Below are 27684 nucleotides of genomic sequence, written 5' to 3' on the forward strand. Positions count from 1 at the left end.
AATTGTTGCCAATCAGCATGAACAAGTAGAATGTAGGTCTTAGGAAAGGAAATTTTTTGGTGGGATTACAAGATTTGTTTGTTGGTTGGTTTTTTGGTTTAGGAAGTATTGATACAATGCTTTTAGAGTCTGAGATATTTAACTTGTAACTTCATATCTTCAGTAATACCACAATATTGGAACTCTACTTCACAAGTTAGGTAGATTAAAAACAGGTAAGCATGGAGGTTTCATACATAACTAACAGAGAGAATGTATAATCCATGCATTTCTACAACCCTTCTCTAAATATTTTTAACAAATAACATTTCTCTAATGATAGAAAGATGGAGAGAAATCTGTAAAGCAATACTGTAATTACTAAAAACTTTTAATATTCATACCCTGATAAATCTCCTTAAAATACTCCAGCTGTAGTCTTCCTTTTTTCTCTGTATCAGTCACAAGTGAAAAAAGCCCCAAACCCAATATTACTGATTTTCCTTTCAATTTCCCAAGCTCAAGAGTTCTTGTGTATTTGATCATCTCTGATGTGAGCCTTCTCTTCAACTTTAACTAACTTTTTTTATTTTATAAATTTTTTGCAGTAGTAGAAACTAGAGGTACCTGAAAAGAAATGTAGAAAAGTAGAAACTAGAGATACCTGAAAAGCAAAAATAATTTTCTTGAAATCCAAGGAAAAAAACAAAGAAAAAAAAACATAATGATGGTTTTCATGAAGATTTGAAGTGGAATTAAGGGGGTTTTTTTCCTAAATGTGCACATTGATGTGAAAGTTCTTGGAAGATGTCAATTAGACATGCACAAAACGCTTCTGGTCTTTCTTCCATAGGTGGCCACACGAAAACCTCAAAGATAAGATTAAGTTCTTGAAAAGTATTTTAGAGGGGGAAAAAAGAAAAACAAACAAACAAAAAACAAACAAAAAAAAAACCAAACAAAAAAAAACAAACAAAAAATCCAACCAACCATAAAAAAAACAACCAAGAAATCTCCCAAAACCCCAAAAATTTTATTCTGAATAAGTGGAAAGGGAAGACTATTCAAGGTTGAGAGCTCACATCAGCCTCCTCATGCTTGTGGGGTGGTTCCTGGGAAGATGTTCTATTCATGAGTTGTCTGTGAAAAGAGAGAGCACGATCAGAAAGAATGTACATTTATGTTGGGATAATGGTGAAAGTTACCAATTTATCGAGTTAGCAAGCAGAATATTTTGCTTGCATAACCTAGCAGGCTTAAAATTGCCATAGTTCAGTGATAATCAAGAAATTGATTTTCAGCTCTGTGGGAACAGACGAACATTGAGAACAGTCTGTTTCAAAAGCAGAACACCAAAAGAGCCCTTCCCCCGACACTCCCTGTGAAGTGAATTTTAAGGAAGAGGGAGAATACCAGACGATCAAAAAATGTTTTTTTTTACATAAACTTTTCATTTTGACATACATGCATATTTAATATAATACAGAAATCTGCCTGTGATGCTTATTTTTAAAATGTCATTGAAGCTGACGTGAGGCTTATTTTGTCCTCTTTTCCTCAGAGGAATTCTGGCTGGGATGAAAAGATTCGCACTGAACAAACGTGGCCCATGCCTCAGAGAGCAGTGCAAGTAACCCACAGCAGAAACACCACAACTGCCACTAAAACACACAATTCCCTTTTCCCCCAGGTTTCAGAGGAGATGAACATGGGTGTAAAGAGTGGCCTGGCAGGCTGTGTGATTGCAGCCCTGCTTAGGGACACAGGCTGTAACACACACCACGCTCTGGAGCGCGGCAGCAGCGATGAGCCCAGGGGCTGCACAGCCAGCAGAGCATCAGGGACGTGTCACTGCTCTTCACAGAGCTCTGAAAATACAACTTACATGTTCCACTAGGAGGACAAAAGTGTAATGTATTGATCTAACACAGCCTCTGCTGGAAATGAGAAGGTTAAACACTGTTTTCCTAGATTTTTTTTTTTTTAGTAGCATTTAATTTCCTGTGTTTTCTAAGGCCCACCTGTGTTCTTCTGAGAACTTTGAAATTTTATCCCTAACCCTATTTACATTCAAAGGAAACTTAGTGCTGATGAATTTCCAAAGTGTCCCAGCAATCCATTTATAAAAGACAATTTTGATAGAATTTTTCTCTACCTTGGCCTTCTATTACCATCTTTCTTTCTCAGCTTACCTACATATATGCCAAAACAGATTCTCTTAAGGAAAATAAAATCAATATAAAGACAGATTACTTATCAAAATTACATGGAGGAAAACAAGTTACTGAGTTAGTATTTATCACCAAGAAAAATAACCTGTTTATCACCTGTCCAAATTACTTGTGCCCTGAGAATCTAACAGTAGATTAGAGTAACCAGATAAGAAACCCTGGAATCCCAGTGCTAGCAGAGTGAAGGAATTAAAACAAAACTTAAAATAATGAATGTCTGATGTAGAGAGCAACAAATAACAGCAAAAGAGCTATTAAGGAGAATTATGCCTCAAGTGACTCCAAGACCCAAACAGAGATTCTGTTATCAATGCCATTGTCACATAGCTCCAATCTGGTGTCTTTTCAGCTTTTGTACACCCAAATAATACCAAATAGAAGAAATAACTCTTTAGAAGAGTGACCAGTTTTCAGACAGGTGACAAAAATTTCTGAATTTGTATTATTCTTCAAGTCAATGTTCTCAACCAAAATAAGCTCTCATTTAAATCAAAATAAAAGGAAGATATATCAAACCCCAGCCCCCCCAAAAAATGGTGAGGGGACATCACACACACAAGAGTCTGATAAAAACTAAAGCTTTTCTAAAAGTCAGTTTGAATTGTTCTAGATGTAAATTTTGTCTTATAATCATCTAAGCCTGGAACAACAGGCTGAATAACAGATGATTATAAAAAATAACATTTTTGCCACTTGCAATAAGAAAACAGAAAGCAGATGACCTAGAAGTCAGCATTGGTCTGCTTCCTCCTTTAAACTCATTGTTACTTTATCACTTAGCATCACATTGCTTTTAGCTCCTTAATTTTAATCTAACTAACCTTAAAAGAAGCAGAAGTTCAAACATCAGCATTGAAAGTTTCATTCTTAGTTGGAGGAAACTTGGGAGATGAAGTTTAATGCCAAAGTTTGAACTGTAAAGATATTTCAGTGATATGAATAATTTATACTAATGGACAAAAACTCTTCAAGATGGTTAGACACCTAATAATCTCTTTATCTTTTTATTTTTAGGGGGGAGCTGTTTAGGGTTTTTTTGGATTTTTTTCATTGTTGTTAAGCCTAAAAGTAGAAGTTACTCATCAAGAAGCCTTATCAAGGAGAACATTTCAGTCACAAGTGAAATTAATTATGCAGCAGTGCTGGTAGAGCAAGGCTCCATTTAAAGTAATTATAACCCCGATTAGAAATCAAAGAGAATTAATGTCAGGATTTTATTTGCATCAGGTAACTCTTGGAAAGGTGTTTAGATGCCATTATAAGTTTTAATTTGTAGGGCAAAATTTCAGCCTGTTTGCATTGTATTTACGTGTAAAAAACCCCCATGAACAACAAACAAAATCCCTACACCTATGCAAATGAAACATACAGGAAAATCTGATCCTATTTTTGTTATCAACCTTTTTGATTACACCCCACCTCCTACAGTGCTCAGTATAAAGTGCTTTGAGAAAAGACCTACGAGGCTCTTAAATCACTCCATCCTCTGAAAGATTCACCAAACCTATTAGTCAGTCAAGGTGATTATTACAATCCTTCTGTGCCCTACTGGTGTACCTACTGCAACAAAAGGGGTTTTGCAGCCCTGCAGACACAGAAGTCTTAAATAGGATTACCTATTTCTCCCAAGCTAACCCTTCTTCCAATTAATCTTCTCCCATTTTTTTCTTCCCCACTCTGGCATTTTACTACCTGTAACCACCCGTTTCATCATTTCAGCAGCCAGCAGTTTTTAATGTCTTGAAAATAATATTACTTTCATGTACAGATCAACAGTCAAATTCAACCAGCATATTTATTTATCTTGAAGAACTGCCAGATACTGCTTAAGATCATCTTCTGACCTGAATTTTCTTGCCAGAGAGCAAGCAGGGAACACAGGTAATGGATGTGCCTTTAGTTGATAAGATTAGTTGTTTATAAAACCACATGATGTGCCTTCAAATTACCTCCTTTTGGTATTTAGGATAGAAGGAATAGTGAGCTAAAAGATAATGCATGGTGTTAATAGAGATAATTGTTAACTGATTTTTGGTTATGTGCCTGAGTTTCTTCAGTTCTGCTCAAAGGTGTCAAGGGATATTTGCTGCTGCACATTGGATAAAGTTGATTACTCTGTAATTCTTTTTTAATTATGCTTTGTTCTTTCCTTATGTTATTTTTCCATAACTAAGTATTAGACATTCTGTCTCTGAAGTCTTATTTTAATCTGGATTAGTCCTCAATCCAAATCAAGATATGTTTGTACCACTACAGTCAGAACAAGCAGCTCTGGTTTAATACTGACAATTCCCATACATCTAACAGCATGGTAATGTAAATATAAAAGCCTATTGTGTCTACAATGAAATAAAATCTTTTCCACCCTATTTTTAAGCAGTTTATAGCTCTACCAAGCAAGCTATGTAATCAGTCTGTTTTGGTGGAAGTGTTAGAATTTTCTTTACCGGAGAAGTTTGGTTAAAATAAGCTCATCTATCCAAGATTGGAGTGACAATAACAAAACCATATGTTATGTATTTTGAAGGTTAAATATGCAAATTTATTGCCTCCTGGATACTTCAGAATTTTCAGCTTGGTATAGTACCTGATTTCAAATAAGAACTTAATTTTTGCTAGGGTTGGAAAAGAAGTTAGAATTGTTGTTACTGAATGGATGTGTATTTGCAATTATTTATATTGTTCACATGGCTTTAACTGATTTTTAACCTGTGGTTAATTTATATTGGGTGACCTGTTGATTTTGACAGGAATTTCACTTTAGCATCTTCAAATGAAGATGCTCCATTGACAGGATCCACTCCATGTGAAAAAAAAAAAATCTAATAGATGATACAAAATTGCAAGTGGAGTTACAGGCACCAAAAAGGTCTGAAAAGTGAAAGGAAAAAAGCAACTATAATATGCTGTAGAGATGAAATATGTTAGAACCTCAGTATTTCAGCACATACTTCAAAGGCTACTGTCAGAGTAATACAGACCTGTTTTGCTCATATTGTAAGAGTATGGAATGAATTTATTTTGAAACTTTGATTTCTTGTTTTAAGCTGAGGAAACAGATATTTCTATTTTGGTAATTTTTTTTTAAATCTCTCATTCACACTTAAAATCATATTCACCAATTGATACAATAATTCAGCATTGCTTTAAATAACATGCCATCTTCCTTGTCTTTAATCTGCTGCCTGTATCCCTCACAGACTTTTCTTTCTCTAATACAATATCTTTAATTCCTCCTCAGGAACAAATAGTGCAGCAGCAGCCTGTGAAAAAAATGCAACAACATAACCACATAAATCTTTTTTAAAACTGAGATGGGTTTGGTTTTGTTTATTTTTTAAGAAACTGAGCTATAAACTACTTGTATTTATTGTAAGAATGATTCTTAAATTGCCAGAGAAAAGCTATAATGTCACATAGACAACATAAATTCGATATTGTATTCAATTACTCTTTCAGATTATTTTAAGAAAATTGTATTACCTATTTTCCACGTATTTTCTGTATTTAGTAAGCAACCAACCAACAGGAAAATTTACTTGCTGTATCAGTCAAAAGACTGATAGAATAATGCCTTAAACTTTTGGGGCTTTTTGTTGGGTGGGTTTTTTTTTTTTTTTTCAGATTTTAGAACAAATAATCAGACTGTTATCTTCCATTTCTGGCAATATTCCCAAGGAGTGGGAAGCCAAGGAACACAGTGACAGACAAATTGACTGTCCCATGGTGAGAAAGGAAACAAGTGACAATCTGTTGGGGGAAAAAAAGGAAAACACAAACTCCCCAGAAGCCCATGCAATTCCAAGGTAAAACAGGGTTCCAAGGGACTTGCCACAGGGAATGTGTGCTCTGCTCAGCCTTAAATACTGCATTTATTTTTTTTCCTGTCTTTGAACTTCATTAAAATTCCCATTTATTATTTCCTATATTTTGAAGTCAGTCTTCTCAATTGCTCCAGAATTAGATATAGTCTGCTAGAAAGCCACAAGATCGTGTAAAGCTGAGTTCCTTCCATGCATTTTATTTTGGCAAGATTCAGAAAAGCCCTTTCACCACCTCTAATGATTGACAGAAAGGAATATAGGTGATGTGCCAGGATCTATGATTCTCATGCTTTAAACTGGTTTAATGCAGATGTTCTTAAATGTCATGGTTTTGATGCTTCAACTTGTTTAGTCTGCTTTTTGAGCAGCCTAGCACTTTCTAGACATGAAAAAAGATATATTCTTGAGTCAAAGTATTTAAATAATCTTCAAAACAAATCCATTCTTGTCCAAAACAGAATAGTTGGCAGCTCTGACAGAAGAAATAGACATTAAAAAGAAGACAGGAGTGAATTGGTTCCCTTGACTTTTCAGACACAGTACTTATATATTGAATTGTTATTCACAAGCACTACCCTTTTCTATCATCAGGAAACATAATGTTTGTAAGGCAGAGAGAGGGATCAAATTAAATATGTTTCCTTTTCATTCCTTGCAAAAATATTTTTTGAAAAAAAAAAAAATCAATGTTAAAAAGCTTAAATGAAAAAAAAAACTAAACCCAAAACATAATCTTTTCTTCAGGAAAGGTATAGGTGATCACATTTCTGTTTTACAACCTCTCAGCTGCATCAGGTCACTCTAAAGCATTTACAAATATTGGAAAATAGAAAGCTGCTCTTAAGGGTGTAAGATTTAACATAGAAATATTTATTAAAAACCCCGATCTTTCAGAAATTGGGAATAGGTCTCAGCTACCCTTGGTTATCAGTTGACAATTTAGATAATGAAAAGTCTAACAAGGTGGATTTGATATTTTAGGGAGAACCACATCCAGCCATTTCAGATAAGAAAATAAAAGCATGGGAAGCACACAACAAATTAATTCAGTTTGAAGTAAAATCACCCTTGCAGAGATCTCCTATTTTATGGATACATTGAAAGATGCTGAAACATTGTGGAAAAGATACTATGCTTTTAAGTCCTGGGTTTTCTATACATTTTTGTCACCTAATCTGAGATAAGTGATGTTTGCCAACAGTCACTAGGAATCAGCAAGATGCTGCTTTTACCATGTTATTTCAGGTTTTCAAGGATGTAGAAGCAGATATGGAGAGCTAAGAAATTTTCTTGATCCAGAGGAAGGGATGGAAGTCTAGATGCACTGATAGACAGATGTGGTGGTGTGTCTTTTTATTTTCACTAGCAGGTTTGTGGAGTGAAACAGCTGGTGCTCACACTCCCAGGGTAGAGGCTTCAAGGGAGGTTTATTTCCAAGTGCCTCTTGCCAGGACACTCAGCAGCAGCTGGAGCTGCACTCCGGAGCTCATCACCTGCGCGATTAAATCAGAAAGGGACCACACAACAGCACGGGACAGCAAGGGGGGATTTGCTTCAAAAAGCACATGTCTGACCTGTGCAAGAAGTGAGAGACAGAGGTGGGCACGGCTTGTCTGAGTTAAAAGACCCTCCCTGGGCCTGGGAGGGCTCTGCTGGAGTGAGTTAGTTGCATGTCCAAGGAAAATGTAAACAGAGAAAGTACTTCATGTCAAAGTCACTCAGGCTGCAGAATTCCTTCCTACAGATGCCACGAGTCCTGTATGTTGGAGTCTGAGATACAGAGTGTGTGCCCTTGTTTCTAATACTTAGTTCTAGGATTCAAAGAAACACTGAATTTCATATAGCATGAAATTCATGAGCACGTTTTCATGCTGATACATGAAAACAAATGTTAAAATTAGATAGAAAAAGTCTAAGTATGTAGATTAGAAAGTTTCTTAAATCACTGGGTGAAAAAGTAGTTTGGAGAGCAGAAGACAAGATGGAGGATTTAGGGTGTTGTCTCTTGTCCTTCTTCTTTCTTCTTCATGTTCTTCTCCTAGGGGTTTTTGGGTAGTAGTAAGTCATTGGCTAAAGAATGTCACAGTGCATCACAGAGGTGATGGGTCATTGGGTCACTAAGGAAAATAATTTAGTTGGCATCTGTTAATTGGGTAAATGGACATATAAAAGACCTTGAAGAGGATCTTAGTTAGACATTTTACCCTTTTCTATCATAGTGCACATAGCTCCTTGTACCTTGTAATGCTGATAAGAAAAGAATAAACAACTGAGACTGAACAAGAGAAAACTGCCTCCCTCTCGTCAATCTTCAGTTCAAAGGGAAAAAAGAACCTAATCCAAAAGTCCTTAACAGGACATCTGTAGATTTGCATGCATTCAAGAGGACACTGAACATGTTAATGAGAAATCAAATGTATTTCTAAATACACTGAAATTACAGGTCAAGAAGTGCTTTGTGGACTGTAAATGACAGTCTGGAGAGACAGGACAGATCACTCTGGCTGGACCTGGAAGGGCCTCTCATTTTCTGTGTTGACATTTTCATCATAATGAAAATGACGAAAATTTTTCTTCCAGTAAAAAGGAAATACCAGGTTAAAAAATATATAAAATACAGGGGAAGAAAATATTGTTGCAGGTATACTGAAAATCTACTGTGCAGCCAGAGCAAACTAATGCTTTCAGACATGAACATGCTTAACAGGTGCTTCTGAAAACAAGTGTGTGAAGATTACAACAGAAAATACCAGAAATGAATGAGTCTGCTGCTTTTCCCAATGCAAACAGGACACTTCCCTTAATTTGGATGAAAATAACCAGATGTCTATATTTGCTTCAATAAGGACAAACACTAAGTCTATTTCATTTCTTGCTCTGGCAAACTTGTTTGACTTTCTCTCTTTTCTTTATTGTGGCTGCCCAGAAGAGCTGGGACCAGGTAACTCATCTCAATTTACTCTGGTAGTCGACAAGAAAACAGCTCAGAAGTTAAGCACCAATAGCTGAGAAGGCTTACAGATATTAAAGAAAGACAAGATTTTTAATAAGGCAAATTGATAGATATGAGAAAAAGAAAAGGTGAGCTTTCTAGTGTGGAAGCCTTTTGCAGAGGTTGAAAGAAATCTCTTTACATGAAAAAAAGTTTAAAAAAAGTGCTAAGAAATACATGGTTTTGCACAAGCTTGGCATATTAGTCCAGTACAGAGATTTGGCTTTTTTTCCCCTCCCAAGATATATATGTTGGTCTAACAGTGGCTCTTACAACAAACTCTCTTCCTCTACAGTATTAACTGGATGAAAGTAAGTAATTTTAAATTAAACTTGTAAAATACTATTTGGATAAGTAAGAAAATCAGTTATGTTAGTTGTGGTTACATGTTGGGAGGTACCAATTTAATGTTAGATATGAAAGACTCGACTGAGAATTCTGAAGATATTTAATAACTAAACCCCCCAAACACTGCATAATAAAAATAAAATAAAAAGGGACACTGAGTACAGACAGACTCATTGCAAACATCAGGCTTCACCACTCTGACATACCAAATTCACTGCTGCAAGTCATTAGTGCTGCAAGTCAATGCAAGTGATTGTCAAGTTTTAAAATAACACCAGCTATCTAAAATTTCACTTGCCCTACAAGTGAATTCTTCCATATTGCAGTTAACATTTTTTTCTCTTTACTTTCTGGTTAAGACACTAAGAAAAGTAATTTACAATAACTAGAAAAGTAATTTTCTATGTGATTATGTTTAAAAAAGAAATAAAGGAACATGGTAAAACAGTTACCTAGAAGCTTCTCAAAGTGATCTATAATAGGAAAGACTTGATTTGTTTACAACTTTAAGAAGGAAGGAGCAAGGATCTGTCACAGAAGACACTGAGAGGGATGTAGGGATAATGTGACAGCTAAATCCTTTCTTTACAACACACACTTTTTCTACAAGAAGCTTAAAAGAAGTGACTCATTTAAAAGAAATACACATATGGCTAATCTTTACTTGTGTAACCATAAAAAAATACAAGAAATATAATTAAACTGCTTTTCTCAAACATGAATACAGTGATGATTTCACCCATACATGAGGCTCATTCTCTGTAATCCACTAGACTTCCTTAGTAACACCTTTTCTTGGACACTCATTTGTATTTCTTCCAGGAATTTGTTTCATTTCATTCATTCCATATTGACCAACAGACAGCTGTCACTTTAATTGCAGCATCACTTTGAAGCATTTTTTTTCAGCACATAATTTGGAGGACAAAATAATGGCAGAAATTATCTTTTACCTCATATTGTTCGAGTAACTCTCCATGGGCCTTATTTTTTATTGGAACAAAATGATGTTTCCCTGAATTTTAATATCAGTGTATATGAAAACGTGGTACACATTCAGTTTAGGTGTTTACACAGACTCTTTCTGACACAAATGTTCCTACAACTAACTGAAGGTGAAAATGTCTTTGTAACAGCTGCATAAGTAATTTCAGGTGTGAAAAGAAGTCCTGTTTAAGCACAGATGTTAAAAAGAACTGTAAAATACTGACAATAAAGAGACAAGAAAGATTAATCATGTGTCTAGAAGTACCATCAAAATTCAAATCAAAGCTTTTCTTTGAAGTCTTGATTTTGCTTTAAGGTAATTGCAGTAAGGTTAATCAAGCTTATCATATTTTATATAGAAATATCCATGTATTGTCTCTGTTCCTTGATAAACACTTAACAACAAGCACTTATTTATTTATTCCTTATTCATAAAGGTTAAATATACTTGTAAATGTTCAGGGAAACGCAAAACATTAAAGGTGGAATTTTCAAAACGTGTGGAATTTACCTATAGAAACCTGCTGAAAAAAATTATTTTTAAAATTTTTGTTTGGAGTGAATGCTTCCCCAAAACTTCAAAGGTCTCAGACAAGGTCGAATCAGGTGGTAATGGACACAAGATCTTGTGACCAAAGTTAGAAATACAGAAAATTCAGCCTTTGAACTTACATTCTGAAGTACTTTTAAAAATTGTATATTCAGTGTGCATTGAAAAATAAAATATTGAACAAAATGTGACTTTTTATTCCATGTACTACCCTGCACAGCTCTTTGCATAACACTTCCCTTTCTATATCTTTCTAGGTGTTTAGTGACAGATATACCAAGATTTCTGGTCACTGTCAAAAAGCTGTCATTTGGCCTACACACTCTGGCTTTTCAGATATTAGCTACAAGGCTGTAAACCACAGGAAACAGTGCTAATAACACCATGAAAGAGATGCATGCAGGACTTGAGCAGCTGTGCCTTCCACAGGACTGAAAGCCTTGCTGGGAGATTGTTTAAAATGCATCCTGACAGAGAGAAGAAAGGCATATAGGATTTTGTGAAGGGACATCATTGATCCATACATCCATATATTGCCTTTTGGGAAGGGCAATAGAGCTGTTCTCGCGTTTGTTAAACTGTTCCCGACCAGCAAAAGCCTTATCCAGGCAACAGACACACCCCCAAACTCAAACCTCAATGGAAAAAACAGCCGTGACTAAACTGGTGACAAAAGAAACCGGGATGCACCCACAGTTCATGGGACAGATGGAACTGTGGGAAGGGAGCTTTAATGATTGGAACCACGGAGACTGAATCCAGGGATTGTGAACGGGCGCTGGCAATTATGCACCTGAGAATTCCTCCGGTTTCTCTCAGAATGAAAGGTAAAAAGGGAAGCAGAGCATTGTTCTTTGGGCAGCGAGGTGCTTATTAAGATTGCAAGATGACCACATCCAATACAGCTGTCATTGCTGATTCCATCAGGGAAGCACAGTCCTCTGCAGCGTTTCCATCTTCTGAAATCCCTGCATCCAGCTCTTCTCCCCTACCTCTGCCCCACAGGATACCCCCATCAAATCTGCATCAAAGCCTCCTCTTTCTGTGGTTTTGTAGTCCCGTTCAGCATGGTGGCTCACTTCCATTTCTTTTCACAGAATTTATAGCCTTCTTCTTGCCAGCATATTAAACTAATTCTTTCCATCCGTTACATGCTGACTGCTTGACTTCGGCTTCTATTGTTCAAATTTGGAATCTTTGGTCTTTTTATTGCCGTTCATCCCATGCTTTATTACCTTATTTTACCTTCCCTACACATGGCTTTATTTCAACTGCTTCACTCCTAACATCTCCCTCCTGCCAGTAAATCTCATTCTTCTCAATATCAGACTGTCTTTCAACTATTTTTGTGAGTTCCATTTTCCCTCCTCACAGCAGACATGCAAAAATATGAAGACACAAGAATGAAGAGGCCAATTTGGATGGATAAAAGCCAAATAGCGTTTAAAATGGTTTCCCATTTCTTTCAGTAAGCCCAAACAAAATTCTTGTTAAGACAGTTTTTTTAACTTCATCTTCCCCTCAAATTGGATTGACCCTAAACCTCTGGCAAATGTATGATATTTCTTTTTTATTTTACTTGAGGGCACATATTTAGGGGACAAACAGCATGTACCATACTACTATAAACCACATCCTGTTAAATACAATTTGATCCAGATGAGTGCATGTATCTATGTATACTCTCACATGCTCATATTTTCTATAGCTTTGATTAAAAGTATTCCCACATTTAGTTTATCCTGGATATTAAAGTTATTCTATAATGTTCCCAGGCCCTGGCCAGCTGATCCCATCAAAACTCCACTACCATCACCAAAATCTAATAATAAACTATGATTTTGTTCTCATCATTCTTCACAAATTTGTCAAATAATGAAAGTCAGAGTAGTTATTTAATAGATAATTCAGAAAAACAATTATGCAATTTAGTAATATAACTTCATTTACTCAAAACTTTTTCTTTAATAAATGCATCATAAAACAAAAATAGAAATGCTAATTTGGAATGCTTTAGAGTTTGATTAATTAGTATAGTGTTTTAAATGAAAGCATTGGGCAAAAATACTGGGGAAAAATTATTTGTGTTAACAGCTCCCCATAAATTACTTACAGCCTAATTCAACTGCCTTACCACAGAAAAAGTTAGAAAATAGATTCATAATTATTTTATTTCCCTAGCCATTTCATGAAGGATCACACAAAAAAGAGAGGAAAATAAATATCCAATTAGTGCACAGAATAGTGAATGAGACTTCTGTCATTAGCTAGTTTTAGTTATCTTTCAGAATCCTTACACAGTTCTCATTCCCAAATTCACTTTCAAGAACACATGAGAAAAGGTTTGTAAACTGAATTAAAGTAACTCTTTTTAAGTTCTTGAGTTGGCTTACTCTGCTTTCTTTATCCCTCCTGCTTTTACTGCTCCTTAAGTGGGGAGAGACAGGTTTGGGGGGGATGCAGCTTTATTTTGTGGGGTTTTGAAGAAAAAGGGGTGTGTGTTGAGGGTGAAGGACATGAGGGATACTTGTTAGGGCACATCTCAGAGCAGAATTTGGCCCACTACATTTGACAGCTCTGGAGATTTCAATGGAAAGCTATTTGCACAGCATGGTGCAGCACTAGATTTGATCTGAGAAAAACTGCAAGCTCAACAAGACTTTCTGACTACTGAGAGAGCTGATTATGGTGTGTAAGCAATGGGTAAAACATAACAAAAAAAAATCTATGAATCCTTGAAGTCCAGTTTGCAAAGAGGCTGTTTGCAGCCTCCTGCATTTGTTTGTTTAAAGATAGAGGTATGTTCCAGATCTAAAAACTACTAGAGAAGAAAATGCTTAAGATATTTTTTTTCTTTTCCAACCTTCTTCAGTTGTGTTTTGTTATATGATATATATATTTTATATATATTATATTATATTTTTGTTATATTTATATATATATATATATATATATATATATAGTCAAATATGCACAGTGAAATAATTGCAAATATTCAGGTCTGTGCTTTGTAAGAAATGCCGCCACAGAGCTTGTTCTGTGAATCTGCTCAGCAGCCATTTATTAAGCAAAGTAACTGCAGTCTTTGCAGCTCATTTACCTTCATCTGACACACTGGCAACATAGAAAACATACAGGGAAAAAAATGCAGGAAAATAAGTTACTCTCAGCAGACTTCCAACATAATTTACCTGTTAGAAGCAGGACCAGGCAATGCCACACAACTCATTTAACACACCAACAGTTTCCAGAGGAACAGAATCACCCACACAAGTAAATTTTTCAAAAATATTATATCAGATTTGGGGCACTGATGCAAGTGGTATTATAGGTCAGTTTTTATCTATTATCTACCAAAACTGTTAAAGTCCTGAAGTATCTCTAAATCACTTCAAAAGAATAACCCAGAACAAGGAAGAGTTGCCTATTCTGCTTGTGATGCTCGTTTATCACAATGTCTTTGTTATTTAGACAATTGTTTCACCAAAAATAGAAAAAAAAAGAGGGCAATTGGAAAAATAATTACCAACATTAGTGGTGATACTCTAGATATCATTTTATAAAATTCCCTCCTAAATGTACTTGATACTATGAAAGCAAACTTTTAATTGGCAAAGGCTATTCTGATTGGGGGAAAAAATAAAAAAACAATTTTTTAGTTAGAGAGGGAAAATGAAAGTATATCACTAAGTTTCATCAATATTTTAATTCACTCTCTTTCAAAAGTGAGCGGAATTTTATGAGAATTTATTCTGTAGCTGCTGAAAAAGAGTTGGGTAACTTTTTTTCAGGTTTTAGCCCTGGTGTTCAAACTATGCTTTGTCTAAACTAAGAAAATCATCCTTACTTTGTAGTATCTTTGGTTTACATCTTCAGTATAATTATAGAACCTGTGAGGGGCTTAAAATACACTAGTCATAAACCATCCCCCAACACACAGTTGTTTTTGAGATGGTATTGTAACGTTTTCACTTTCAGAATTCAAGTATGATAATTAATATTTTCATTTACATAAAAGCAGAGCAACTCTTTTAATAGCATCCTAAGCGTGACTTGAAAAGCTCACTCAGGTTCACCAGAAGGTAAAAATGTAAAACACAGCTTTATTTTCATTTCTCTCTTACTAAGGTGACCTGTCAAAAAACAAGTTTCTTTAAAAAAAAAATAAAAAAATAGGAAACCAGAAATAAAATACCTAAACTCTCTCTTTCTCTCCCTCATATTTAGCATTTCTTGTACTTCCAGTGTTCTTTAAAGTATTAAAATCCTGCAGGAGACATGGCAGGAATGCTGACACAGGAGCATGATCAGAGGTATTGGTGCGTTTGCTCCTGTTGCAGTGTGCACAAACAATTTGTTCTAAATCAGCTTTACAGATATGGCGCATCAAAATTCCTCTCCCCGAGAAAACCTTTTAGTTTGAAGCATATCCAAATAGTTGTAATATGATTATTCCACTCTGTGTTTATCTCTGGGTCTCCAGCTGGAGGCCCAGGCCTGCGGTGGTCACAGCCAACATTAGGCTGCAGACAGCTGATCCAGCATCCTCTGTGCCTGGTGAGCATTTCCCCCCTCTTTTCAAGGAAAAGCAAAATGTGCTAAAAATATTTGGGTGCTTTACACAATACCTCTTACTTAGGCTTATGTAAATACTCACAGACCAGACCTGCCTAGAGATTACATGTAAAGGTAAAATCATTTTAATTTTAAATTAAACCCTGATTTTATCCGTTTCAAGAGGGATAAACAGCTCATTATTTTTGCTAACCTATACAACTGCACAAAACTTTTCTATTAGTTTCTCAGGGAGCAGTTTGTTCTTATCCAAGAGATCATCTTTGTGACAGCTTAGCAGAGACAGGATTAATAGATTAAGTAAACATCTTTGAGTTTAATGAAAGACGTCAATAACTTGTCTTCCAACCACTAGTTAATAAAGCTAAATAAAAAAATATAGCAGTTATTATGAGAATTGAGTGAATTCTAAGATGATTTCATTTCTTGTTAAAGCCCAGAAGCTGCTTTGTCTTGAATGCTGTTGAAGAGAATTTTGTAAGGCTGGAGAGGAGAAGGATCAGCTTCCACAAGGCAGTGTACAGACAAATGCAGTGGTTTGGTCTTAAACCATCTCTAGGATAACATTTCCTGTGCACTTCCTTAGACCTAAGGCTTAACCAGCCTGCAAATTAAGAGAACTCATCTCTTGTAGGCAACTTAAGTTGAGCAGAAACACCATTATTCCACTGATAATTACAGCAATAACCACATTGAGACATTATGATGAAGACCAAAATAACTGGCTGCAAATTTATCTCACCTTACCTTTTCCATGATGAAATAATTAATTGTTCTAAAACTATTCATTGGTCTTAACAATTTGCACTGAACAAGAAGTTTTATAAGCCACACAAGTAATTCAAAGTACAGAGGATACCTTTTTTTTTTAATCTTAACTGGTCTCAGGAATGTGTTACACCCCTGAGTTCCACTTCAGTTCACAACCATATTGTTTGTGCACTAACAGAGACCCCAAATCTGCCAGGTTTGTTTTGGGGTTTTTTTGTTTGTTTGTTTAGTTTTGGGGTTGTTTAGTCCAGGTGGACCACTGACACTGAATCATGTAGTTTTATTACAAGTCTACCCAAGTTTAGTCTATGGCAAAACTCAACAGAAAAACACTTTTCTAAACAGATTACCATCATCTGAAATAAAGATATCCACAGAGTAATCTATATCAGAGGCCAAAAAAAGAGAAAAATGTTGGACCAAATAGCATTGTCTTTTTTACTGTGTAGCTCATTTTCCTTTAATTTGCTGATTTAATTAAAATTGCTAGGCAAATGTTTTATTGTAGAACATTTCCTAATGCAGGCAGCCTGAAAGCAACGTGATGCCAGATACATGCATTGACCTCCTTCCCACAATTGTCTCCTCCCCCAGAAAATTCAGCTCTTTGCAAAAGCCAATGCAATCAGATTTTGACATCTGTGCTTCTCACCTCTAGTCCTAGCACAATTAGAAAAGAAATTAATTGAAAACTGTTTATCATAGACGAGCAATGAATAGCAAAAGCTGCTCTCCATCTAGCACATTTCATATTGAAGATGGGCACAGAAGAACTGGGACAAGTCACTCAACTGCTCTTATTTAATGTACATTAAAAAATATACAGTGGAACTATTTTCCCCTGCCTACGACTGGAATGATGAAAGATGAGAGGAATACCCTGCAAAACTCCTAAGCAATCAATTTCAGCTCCTTGCAGGATAAGTATCAGCCTTCTTGTACATGTTCTAGAAGTATGTATGGAAAGTATTACAAGCCATCTATACTCTTGTTTTTATTGGTTTCCAACTTCAGAGCTTTATTTGTGCTTCACTTCTGGAATTTAACCTCAGAGCTCCTTAGAAGAAAGAATTTGCATTTCCCTTTTAGGTCTCATGTTTTTGTCCCAACTGGGAGACCCAACAGATGTAGAATTTTTCTTTTTAATGCATTCTCTAATGACTCATTTTTAAAGTGACTGAAACACTATCTCTAATTATAGCTGCAATATGTTCCTCAGCGAATTTCACATCCTGTCTAAGCATCACATTATGTTCTTCCAATAATTATAGCCTTTCTTCCATCCTTTTTTTGCTTTTGTTTTAATCCAGTCAAAACTTAAAATCGGTCTTTAACTTCATTACCTAAAGCTTCTCCCCCATACTAGATGCTCTTTGGGTGTTCAGAACTTGTTGGTGTTCAAGATCACCTTATAAACATTTCAACAAGTTGATTTTTTCCCTGAGAGATACATGCTGTACTTCAGTCTGAACTTTCAAAGTTTAAACTTCATTCTGAAGGCTGTCCTCACCAGGAATCTAATTTATATGCATCTCCATGAAAGGATGTATTTTAAAAATAAATAGGTATGAACAAATTCATTGTGTTCCTTTGTCATAAATATCCTTTTCTCTCATGGAGAGAAAAGAAAGATGACTGGGTCAAGACAGACCATTGTCAATAATTTAAGGTGCTGTGATAAGCTGGTTTTATTAACAGCAGATAACTCCACACAGTGCATTCCTATGCTTGGTCCCTTACACAGGAATGCACACACCCTTCTCTGTGTTGGAGAGACAGCTGGGATAAATGTGAAAATATATTCTTGAGCTGTAAAGTCACAAATTAAAAATAAGAGTGGAATCAGTTAAGAGAGCTAACAGTTGCACTCATCCAGTCCATCAGAGGAAACTTCATAAGGATGGCATGAAAATATTTCTGCCTGTCAATGCCAACAGGAAAACACTCTCATTGACAAGAGAAGCATGGAGCGCCGAGGTCTCGAGACAGCTGCCATCCACTATCAGCAGCAGAAAAGGAGGTAAAAGGGAAGAAGTTTTTAAAAAGACAAGTTAGAATGGTAAAATAAAACTTCAGTTGCAGAACTTTAGGCATGCTGAATGTGCATCACAGATCTTCTGATTGCAGTCACGAAGCAGGCTCCATGAAAAACCTGTCTGGGCACTTCCATGCATATTAAAAGTTGCCATCCCAGAGCTGTGGCATCCTGTAAGGGATGTACGTAGAATTAGCTCTTCCCAAAAATCTGATTTTTTTGTTTCAAATTCAGGATAAAGTCTGTCTTTCTGAATAACAGGGGTCCAGGCCTCAGATCTCCCTCCTACACTAACAGTACCTCCCACCCCACAGTTTGTATTAGGAAAACTGTCATGAAGAAAACACTCATTTTCAGTATTAATTTCCAAAGACAAATTTCAGAAAAGGCCAGAAGTATTCTGCTGGTTTTATTAGGTGTAGAATTTAAAGATAATTGTTTCCACTTACAGATGGGATTTAAATGTTAACAGCTGTGCATAGCCAGTTCAGATTGTGTGCATTTGCTCTAAGAACCTATATAAATGTTCACTCGTTTTGTTTAGTATTATTAAAGAAGACTGGATGGCTTGGGTAATGACAATAAATATGAAATGCAGGTCACAGTATCACATGGCAGTAAAAATGATACATAAATGGGAATTGAGATACATGAGCATCTGTGAGAAATTATTCCCACTTAAATATGCACAATAAAACTGTGTCTGGTTAAATTCCCGGCTGGTAGGATGAAAAAATATTAACAGCCAGGAGACTTGCCACACTCTCAGACCTTTGCAGTCCCTAATGCTGGAAGGGTAAATGGAAACCCTGCAACAGATACAGGACTAGAATTTCTCAGTGGGTCTTTTCACTCTCCGGAGTAGATGAACATGTCTTTATTGCAGAGCCTGTTAGTAGCACAATGTACAGGGTTAAAGCATATATATAGATATAGATATAGATATACACACACAGAATAAATTTAAAATAAAATCTACAGTCCTTTATAGTCATCCTTAGCACGTACATAATGAGAGATGCAGTGCTGACAACTTAAAAAGGGCTTTTAAAATCCTCTTTTGCCATTCATGCAAATAATTAGGTTTTCTCTTTGATCTATTTTTGAAGTTTTTTCCCTTTTCTTTACAGAATGGACAATTCAGATTCAAAATAGGGCACAAAAATTATGTGTTCACTGGAACAAAGATTTACATTACATACATACCTTGAGTAAGCTTGAAAACGGAAATATTGAAACCAAACAGAAATGATCTTTGACTAGCTATAAATTCTTGTCTATCTCCACAAGATTAAAAGAACTGTGACACAGAGGAAACAAGTTCTCAAATAAGCAAACCAGGAGGGAAGAAGTGGCATCATAGAAATGAAGAGACATGACTGCAGTTTCCTACAGCTGCTATGAAGGAAAAATGGACATGAGTTTTAAACCTTATGAAAAAATACATTTTTACTACAGTAATACAAGAATTAAAATTAAAGTAATAATCCTGTGTAATTAATTCCATCTGGATCAGGAATTTTTAAATTAGCCACTCAGTGCTTTCATTCCAATTTACCATTCCTTGAAGAACTACAGTCAGGAGAAGCAAAGCAGCTAGGCAGAATCACCTGGAAAAAGAAACTACTTTAGAGCAAGCTAGATTATACAAAAAGAAATATTTCTTTATGTCTAGTCATATATATAATTCCTAACTATTTTGGGTAGTTAAATAAAGGCCTTTCATATTTAATTTTGGTTTTTTTTAAACTCATAATCCTCAAATTCTTATCATGTAGACTCATAAGTCCAGTGCCTTCTCTCTTGTGGTTGATGCTGTCTGGAGGCCAGGTGTCTCCTAAAGCCACTCTGTCACTCCCCTCAGCTGGACAGGGGAGAGAAAACATGACAAAAGACTTGTGGGTGGAGCAAGGCAGGGAGAGATCCTTCATTAGCTCCTGTCATGGGCAAAGCAGATTTGAACTGGGGAAATTAATTTATTGCACATCAAAATTGGAGTAGGGTAATGGGAAAAGAAACCAAATCTTAAAACAGCTTCTTCCCTTCCCTCCCTTCTTCCCAGGCTCAACTTTGCTCCTGATTTTTGCTCCCCCACAGTGGTGTAGGGTGATGAGGAATGAGAATTGAAGTCTGTTCATCACAGCTTGTCTCTGCTGCTCCTTTCTCCTCAGGGACAGGAGTCTTCACACTATCCCCTGCCCCAGTGTGGGATCCCTCCCATGGGACACAGTCCTTCATTATGTTATCCTACAGCTCCGTAGTCCCCCATGGAGTCACAAGTCCTGCTCTAGCATGAGCTTCTCTCTCCACAAGCCTGCAGGATCCCTGCCAGGAATCTGTATTTCAGGCAAAGCACTTTTATTGTACACAGATTTTCAGTGGAGTTAAAGTATCCATTAAATGCCCAGCAACTTTTAATATATCGTGGCCATTAAAATATCCATCAGGAAAGAAAAAGGCCTTGGATGTTACTTGGTACTTCAAAAATATCAGTAATTAAAGCTGTGAAATAAATAGAGCCTGAAGTCAGTAATATTAATATGAAATACTGGGAAGGAGAATAAGTAAGAAGCATCAAATAAGGCAGAAAATATAAATAAATTTTTATTACTATTCATCTTAATATTCTCTCCAAAGACTCAAATAACAATCCATAGCTGCACATCACGTCTCATCTGCCTTGCAGGGGTCTTGTTGTCATTATGAGTGGGGGTTTTGCATGTATGTGCACACACCAGAGGATGAAAAAATACTGTAGAGATAAAAATAGTGTAACTTGTGAAATAAAAATCGATTATTTTGGAGGTCCTAAGTTATTTTCATTTTCTTTCGTAAATTTCTATGAAAAAACCAAATTGTGATAGGCATAATGCTGGGGCAGAAGCACTTCCAAGTTGATTATGACAGAAAGAATAACCAGTATAAAACAATGGTTTTGCCTGCTAACTACTTACTACAGACCATGACTGAAAGTTAAAAAATTCCTTATTTCATATACACACCCTAGAAGATATTGGAGGTACTCTGTGCATAGGAAATTTTTTTTTCAGAAAGATAACTTTTTCAATGGGTAGGTAATTTGTTTAAACATTAAAACCATCTTCTTGTGAAGGAACAAACTGAAAAGAAAGGGTGGAAGACACAAAATCCCATGTGTCAAAATGGTGCAACAGCAGGAGCTCAGAAGGGAAATTGCAGTACTCAAGTCTCTTCATACCAGCCAATTTGACAGAATTGCAGAAGACATAGAGATGCTATCAAGCACTGATTGTGTCATTAAAAAAAGGCTGGAAAATATTGAGAATTAGTCAGAAGGAGCTCAGATTGAGATGGCAGTGTTGAAAGAGAAAAGTAAGACACTTAAGAACAGAAGATAAACAGGGCAGAAAATGGAATAACCTATCAAAATGATTACTCAATAATGGCAATTAAACTTTCAATGAGATGAGACTATGCCACTAAATTAGAAGCAGAGCAGCAGCTAATAAATTCTAAAATGCATGCTGTCCAAGGAGCTGAGCTATTTGATACATTTCTCCACAATAAAAATTAGAGTTATTGTAGCTTACAGCATAACTGAAAAAAATCCAAGATCCCAGGCTTACACGTGATCAGGTCACAAACCTTAAATTTCAGTACATAGAAGCTGCAGGTGCTGGATGCCCTAAGGCCAGAGCTTCAGCTGGTCTGAGGGTACAGTGTAAGTTACAGCAATAAAACCGTGGATTTCAGGAGAGAGGTGATCCAGGAAGGATCTGTCGCACCAGGGAGGGATTTTCACAGAAGCCACAGATGTCTGTGCTCATCAGAAGCAAACAGTCTAATAGCTTTCATAACTGCTTTCATAACTATGAACACCACCCACTAGAAATCACACCCTGCAAGCTTTCCAAGAACCTGGGGAAAATTCTCAGAATGCTTTTTAGTAGCTCTCTCACTGTTGTGCAGTAGATTTAGTCAACCATAGCCCTGTCCCCTGCTCCTGCCCCACCACGCTTCCTAAAGTGAAAAATCTCTGCATTATGACCCCTGATGGTTAGGAATCAGAAAAAGTCTACATTTTAATCACATCTACTCTAATTTCCTGTCTCAAGTTATTTATAACTTCCTGTCTTCTGAAAGGTTTTGTGGTAAGCAATGAATCAGAGAGCAGCTAAAAGCAAAAAACTACACATAGTTGCATCTGAATCACAAAGAATATCCACCTGTTTGGTTTTTTATTGTAAGTTCAATTGCAGTTCAGTTTCTCCTCTGCTCAATAACCAAGTTACATGAATGGACCAGTACTATTTTTAGGTATTTATATTGTTAGATGACTCATGGAAAGAGGACAGTTGATTATGTTGCAGCTAATGATTGAAAATAACAAAAATGTGTTGTTATAAATAATATCAATGCTACTTTAAATGTATTGCCTTTGTATCTGCATAGAAAACGAATTTACTGCAAGTAAAGGCAAACCCACTTGCTCTGATGTGTTTTTTTTAGAAACAGCATGCAGCACTATCTAACAATGATTAGAATCTGCCATTGAAAAACTCTTGGAAAATGGAAAATTACAAGTTCAGCAAAGACCATGCTGATGTCCTATTTATCCTTGGTTCCCTTATGTCTTTACTTTTAGACCTGAAACATCAAAAATCTATCCATTTAATCTGATTTTAAAGTGTTCACTTATATGAGATCAGCTTTTATTTTTTTTCCTCTTATGTCACATGGTGTGGAAAACAAAGAAAGAACTACTTTAGTTAACACCAGGCAGTGCAAAGTCAAAGAGCAATGCTTTAATAATATTGTGAAAAAATTAGTTTGAATCTTTAATGTGTTTTGATGTCCTCTAACCTGGCTTTATAAACCCAAGACTAACAATTCTTCAATTCACAGAAACTGTTACCCTAGGATATGTCCTTTATTTTTTCCCCTAAAGTTTGTCTAAACACCATTCAAGTTACTTCATAAAAATGACTCTCCTAAACTATTCACTTTAAACCAGAATAAGAAATTGTGTCTTCATTCTCCCCTCAGACTTCTCCTTTAATTATTTGTATCAAAATCAAGAAATGACACTGGCAATCACTTGCAATTTCCTTTCTTTTCGAGACAAGAACAACAAAAAGAACCCTTCAAAATCAACCAACCAACCCAATATGAATCCTCAACCCACTACACAGTCAAATGTCATAACTAGACATATATATCAGAATTTGGGAGGGGTTAGACTGTCAATTCATGACAAATCACACAGAACTAACTCACTAAATATTTATTTTGAGTCTATGTAACTCATGTCATAGGGTCAGATCACTTGTGATTGTTAAACCACTGCTTACCCAGAAAGGAGAGGATAATTTAATCTCCAATTCTTATTGAGCAAAGTATTTTTTTGAATGTGTTTGCTATTTATTAAACTCCACAATGAACCCTGAGAAATACAAGTCATTTTCCCATTTAAAAAATGAAGGATGTAGAGTGTAATCTTTTCTCCCTTCATTGAGCACACAACTCTGCACTGGTCTGATGGAAATCAGTAACTGTTCTTGGTGAATGGGAGTTAACCTGCCTGAGAAATCCATCTGCAATTTAATATTTTGATATCTGGGATCAGTAGCCATGCTGGTGAAAATCCCTGACTTTTGGGCTTTTAAACAGCCCCTTTGTACCATTCTTTTTAAAACAGTTTTTCCTCTCGTTGAGACTAAACAAGGATTGTCAGTGCAGCTCATATTCCCTACAGGTGTTCAACTTGCATTCTAGCAGAACTTTTTCCTCTCTGTCTGCACTTGAATAGACTGAAGTAGGGCAGATTTAATACCCAGTCTCATCAAAATCAAAAAGAACCCCAAAAACCTGGAACAAGATGCCTACACCCACAGCAACTACATTCCCAAACTGGTTTACATCTCTTCTGTGAAATGTGAATTGCAAGACTGAATTTCATTAAAGACCTGTAGTTTCTCTGTAGCACTTACATTTGTCATCTGCATCTGCAAGGAATAATCACCCTGGACTTCTATTTTTAGTGAAAAATTTGTAGTTTTCAATCAAAGCTATAGAGTAGCAGCCATGATCTTCCCCTCTCTCCTTGTCCCATGATATTTGCTTTGGTTGCAGTTGTGATAGCCCTGCTAGACAAGTTGTTATTTTTCTCACAGGAAATGCCAGATCACACTGCCATTACCCTGATTCCAGATTATCAGCCTCAAACCACCTTCCAATTCCTTGTCCTTAAAAAAACAGTTTCTTTCCTGTTCTTACCATGTGGCACAAGTAACTTCTGTTTTTCTTCAGGAAAGGTGAGACCGATGAAGATGGCAGACTGAAAAAAGAGAAGGGAAAAAAAAAGAAAAAAAGAAGCTAAGGTGGACTCCAAATACTGCTGACCCCTTGGCTGCTCTCTGAAAAGCGAAAAAGTATGAGTATTAGAGTAAATACACTATTCTATCATTGAACAGAAATATTAAAGTACTCATTTTATAGTTCTATTCTCATTTTATTTTAATTTCAATCTAGAAATCATACATTCATTTGACCAAAGCTTGAACAAGATGAAAACAGTTCAGCTATGTTAGTAACCTTGTTCTGCCCTGGAAAAATCCTTTAGCTACCATGTTGTTAAAATGAAAGAGTAAAAATGGTGAAAGAGTAACCACCACACACTTGAGCAGTGTAAGCACAATGACATTTCCTCCAGTTCCACTGCTTGACCTGCTTCAATAGATGCTGCTTTAATAGGAAATTCTGTGACAGATGTCTTTAACAGAAACCTATAAATAAATAGAATTAAATTTGGCTTATAAGGGAAGAGTATTAAGGCTGCAGTTTAACATAAACCTGAAGTTATGAAATTGCAGGCTTTTGCACCTAAAAACTCCTTCAAGTGATCAAATATGCAGAGAGGCTTTCAGAGTTAGACAGCTAAAGGATGTATAAAGAACATGGACTTAATCAAAGGTCATTGCAGTGCTGCATAACACTTCTACTGAAATAAGGGAGTTCATCAGAACTTTCTGTAAGCAAATAATGCTTGTGATTTTGCAGGTGAAGTGCTCCACACACACTGAGCCTGGGCTCCCAAGCTGCAGAAGCAGCATCCTGAAACAATAAAACATATTCCAGGCTCACCCCATGGAAAGGTACATGCAGAGATCTCCATCTACCTCAGTGCCTACTAAATGGGAAAAAACAAAGATCAATAGCAAGAGGAATTGCATTTTCAGGTTTCAAAGTGATGCAAGTAATGTAGAAGAAAAAACTATTGAAAGTAAAGCAAGCATCAATGTCCTTCCCACAGAGAAGTTTCTTTTGTTTAGCATTTGCATTGGTGATTTATGTTGATGTGGTTATGGCTCAGAGTAGTGGACTAATCTGGAATACTGATGAAAACTACCCACTAATAACAAGAGCTAGATGTATTATCATAATCTCCCTGTCTGCGAGAGACCTAATAGATAATTATGAATATTTGAGTGGGATAAGGATTTTAGCAAGTAGTAATGACCTAATATTTCAGTGCTGGAGAAAAGCCACCGATTCCTTTAATTAGTGTTTTTCTCACAATCTGCCTATTAAATTCAGGGAACAATGGAGAAACTCTCATGAATCTTCTAAGTTCTGGCATATAGAATTTGCAACCATGACTTTGTCAGTTTTGTTGAATAGAAAGAAAATTGACAGCTTATATTTCAGATTTTTGTTTTTCTCCTACAACTTGCTCAGTACTTTCACTTTCAGTATTACTTCACTATCACTTGAGCAGTTACAGTTTGATGAAAGACTATTTAAAAAGTATTTAAATGCAATACACAAATTTCACAGAGAAATGAAGCAATTTATCACTCTAAGACAGATGTACCCTTCATTTTATGTGAACCTAGAAGATGTGCTTTGTTTTTACTACTAGGTTACTTGATTTTCCATTAGCTTTATATGCTGCAACATGTAGTTCTGTTCAAAACAAGACAAACAAAAAACCAACCAAAAAAAAATCCACAAAACCAAAACAATCAACCAATCAGATAAACCACTAAAAACACACCAAAAAAAAAACCAAACAAAACCAACCAAACAAAAAAAAAGCCCAGACACTAAAGTTCTTTTTTTCTTTTTTAAAATTTTTTTTATATTTTTTTTTTCTATGATAGTTTAAACACTAGTGAATACTGCAGAAGGGTACTGGGGAAAAAAAAACAACATCACATGAACAAAACATAATCAGAGCCAAATTCAGTTTTAAGACATTGAAGAGCTTTGTACAGAGGATGAAATTATTTTAATATTTATTTATATTATTATTATATTTAATATTATTATTTATATTATTATTTTAATATTTTAAATATTTTTAAAAATTTAAAATTTTTGAATTATCTTCCACAATGTTGGCCTTCCCTTTTTTTCCCCCTTTTTTTTCCCCTTTTTTTTGTTTACCACTTAAGTGTAGGATATTTCTGAGGAAAGTTATTGCCTTGTTCTCTGACCAGAGGACAGTTTCTGTCCTGGCACTAATGTTTGGGTTCTAAGCCCAAAATGAACAGTGCTGGTGATTAAGCTACAGATCAACTTCAGGCAATAACTATCCACCTCTGTTCAAACTGATATAAAAAAAGAAAACTTGAGTTTTAGGGATCAGTTCCTTTTTTTTATAATGTGCATCTACAGCCCAATGGTATTTTCATATCATTACAGTATTTCTTACATCGGTTCAAACTCCCAGCTCCAAACACACTTTCAAGTATTTCATCTGTCTTTCATTTATTGTTCTTTTGATTCTCCAAGTATCAAGGAAAATAAAATCATTCTTGAAATGGAGAGACACATATTGCCATAACATAATTTAATGTTAGTCCTTTACTAGAAATCATATGCCATCCTCAGATTTTCTGCGGAGCCCTTGCTCAGTCGCGACTCCTTTGGAATAAGTGAACAATTATGGGCCTCAGCACTGGCTCCCCACAGCTCTGATTCTACTATTGCTGCAATAATCAAGGCTCAGCTTTTCTCTTATTTTCCCCTTACCTGTTCTTTCCAAAAGCTGTGAGGCCCAGGTTGCAAGGAGTGTGGAATGTCAAAAGCAGATAAGTGCTCCTACACAGCATGTGTTCACAGAAAGGCACCCTGTTATACAAACATGCTATTTTTAGCCAGGAGCCAGTTCCCTCAGTGTGCTGTAAGTAAATTGGGAATACATTTAAAGTTACTGAAATGTAGCTCTTCCTACTTGCACTGATCTACATTCTGAAAAAGAATAATTGTGTTTAAAACCATTAATAATAGTATTCAATATCGTAAATAACAAGAGTAATGAAATCCCTGGGTGGGAATTCTATTTAATTCAATTCTGTTGACACTGTTGTACTGGAATGGGAAAAACATTATATGTTCCTTAGGTAGCG

At 35.9% G+C, this 27684-nt stretch overlaps 1 long non-coding RNA gene across 2 annotated transcripts; it reads right to left on the bottom strand.

Moving 5' to 3' along the window:
* Window positions 1-1002: 1002 nt before the first annotated feature.
* Window positions 1003-27395, bottom strand: LOC147654426 (uncharacterized). Of its 2 annotated transcripts, none has more exons than XR_015285213.1 (3): window positions 27308-27395; window positions 24548-24608; window positions 1003-1119 (listed from the first exon to the last, which is right to left on the bottom strand). It is a non-coding gene; the product is annotated as an uncharacterized LOC147654426 (long non-coding RNA). The 2 variants fall into 2 exon arrangements; XR_015285214.1 differs by lacking the exon at window positions 1003-1119 and adding an exon at window positions 13950-18463.
* Window positions 27396-27684: the final 289 nt, after the last annotated feature.

Source organism: Cyanistes caeruleus, chromosome 3 (genome assembly GCF_971803275.1).
Source record: "Cyanistes caeruleus chromosome 3, bCyaCae1.hap1.1, whole genome shotgun sequence".
Lineage (NCBI taxonomy): Eukaryota > Metazoa > Chordata > Aves > Passeriformes > Paridae > Cyanistes > Cyanistes caeruleus.